This window comes from Acipenser ruthenus, unplaced genomic scaffold (genome assembly GCF_902713425.1).
Source record: "Acipenser ruthenus unplaced genomic scaffold, fAciRut3.2 maternal haplotype, whole genome shotgun sequence".
NCBI lineage: Eukaryota > Metazoa > Chordata > Actinopteri > Acipenseriformes > Acipenseridae > Acipenser > Acipenser ruthenus.
In genome coordinates this window covers 197-2500 of record NW_026707931.1, presented here as the reverse complement: position 1 = coordinate 2500, position 2304 = coordinate 197, and the positions used below count along the sequence as shown (strand labels likewise).

Genomic DNA, 2304 nt, shown 5'->3' with positions numbered 1-2304 from the left:
AGGGAAGCATTGTAAAGCACAGAGAGGTCTGGTAAAGCATAGGGAAGCATTGTAAAGCACAGAGAGGTCTGGTAAAGCATTTAATAAACACGGCAAACCAGAGTTCTAGGCTCTGGATGTTGGGGTTCTATTTACGTTACCCAGAACCTAGCTCACGGTCTAGAACCCATGCTGGTACCGCAGCTGCTCGCCTCAAAAAGCAGGTGACGCCACAGCCAGAACCTAGAACCGAGTCCAGAACCTAGCACCCACCCCGTTACCCGTGCGGGTTCCGCTCACCTCCAGGCTGCCCCTCTTGCCCGGGTTGAGGATGAGGAATTTCTTCAGCAGGTTTCTCGCAGTCGGTGGACATGTAGAAGGGGATTCGATACTTTCCTCTGAGCACCCGCTCTCTGAGCTCCTGCAGGAGACACAACCAAACCAGAGGCATGGAAACGGGCAACAAGCACTGGGGTTAGAAACACGACGAGAGACTGAACGGAAAAACGCTCCAGTGTCTCTCTCTCAGCGTCTTCAATAGAAACGCGACGAGAGACTGAACGGAAAAACGCTCCTGTGGAAGTGTGTCTCTCTCTCAGCGTCTTCAATAGAAACACGACGAGAGACTGAACAGAAAAACGCTCCAGTGTCTCTCTCTCAGCATCTTCAATAGAAACACGACGAGAGACTGAACGGAAAAACGCTCCAGTGTCTCTCTCCTCAGCGTCTTCAATAGAAACGCGACGAGAGACTGAACGGAAAAAACGCTCCAGTGTCTCTCTCTCAGCGTCTTCAATAGAAACGCGACGAGAGACTGAACGGAAAAACGCTCCTGTGGAAGTGTGTCTCTCTCTCAGCGTCTTCAATAGAAACACGACGAGAGACTGAACAGAAAAACGCTCCAGTGTCTCTCTCTCAGCATCTTCAATAGAAACACGACGAGAGACTGAACGGAAAAAACGCTCCAGTGTCTCTCTCTCAGCGTCTTCAATAGAAACGCGACGAGAGACTGAACGGAAAAACGCTCCAGTGTCTCTCTCTCAGCGTCTTCAATAGAAACGCGACGAGAGACTGAACGGAAAAAACGCTCCTGTGGAAGTGTGTCTCTCTCTCAGCGTCTTCAATAGAAACACGACGAGAGACTGAACGGAAAAACGCTCCAGTGTCTCTCTCTCAGCGTCTTCAATAGAAACGCGACGAGAGACTGAACGGAAAAACGCTCCAGTGTCTCTCTCTCAGCGTCTTCAATAGAAACACGACGAGAGACTGAACGGAAAAACGCTCCAGTGTCTCTCTCTCAGCGTCTTCAATAGAAACACGACGAGAGACTGAACGGAAAAACACGTTGATACGGAAGTCTTCAACAGAAACGCTAAAAAGAAACTTAAGAGATTAAAAATTGCAAGCGTTTCCAGTGGAAGTCTCTCTCAGCGTCTTCAAATGCCCCCTCAAATGACACCCCCTCTCCCCAGACTAAACCCTAACCCTCCCTCTCTCTCCCTCCCTCCTTCCCTCCTCTCACCTTGAGGTTCTGCCAGTCGAAGGGCAGCGAGCTGCTGACCAGCGTGTAGAGGATGACCCCCCCCCTCTCCCCAGACTGAACCCTAACCCTCCCTCCCTCCTCTCACCTTGAGGTTCTGCCCGTCGAAGGGCAGCGAGCCGCTGACCAGTATGTAGAGGATGACCCCCCCCTCTCCCCAGACTGAACCCTAACCCTCCCTTCCTCCCTCCCTCCTCTCACCTTGAGGTTCTGCCCGTCGAAGGGCAGCGAGCCGCTGACCAGCGTGTAGAGGATGACCCCCCCCTCTCCCCAGACTGAACCCTAACCCTCCCTTCCTCCCTCCCTCCTCTCACCTTGAGGTTCTGCCCGTCGAAGGGCAGCGAGCCGCTGACCAGCGTGTAGAGGATGACCCCCCCTCTCCCCAGACTGAACCCTAACCCTCCCTTCCTCCCTCCCTCCCTCTCACCTTGAGGTTCTGCCCGTCGAAGGGCAGCGAGCCGCTGACCAGCATGTAGAGGATGACCCCCCCTCTCCCCAGACTGAACCCTAACCCTCCCTTCCTCCCTCCCTCCTCTCACCTTGAGGTTCTGCCCGTCGAAGGGCAGCGAGCCGCTGACCAGCGTGTAGAGGATGACCCCCCCCTCTCCCCAGACTGAACCCTAACCCTCCCTTCCTCCCTCCCTCCTCTCACCTTGAGGTTCTGCCCGTCGAAGGGCAGCGAGCCGCTGACCAGCGTGTAGAGGATGACCCCCCCCTCTCCCCAGACTGAACCCTAACCCCTCCCTCCCTCCTCTCACCTTGAGGTTCTGCCCGTCGAAGGGCAG

General features: G+C 54.9%; 1 pseudogene; it reads right to left on the bottom strand.

Moving 5' to 3' along the window:
- Window positions 1-1991, bottom strand: part of LOC131728529 (serine/threonine-protein kinase MARK2-like) — a 25208-nt pseudogene extending 23217 nt beyond the window's left edge.
- Window positions 1992-2304: the final 313 nt, after the last annotated feature.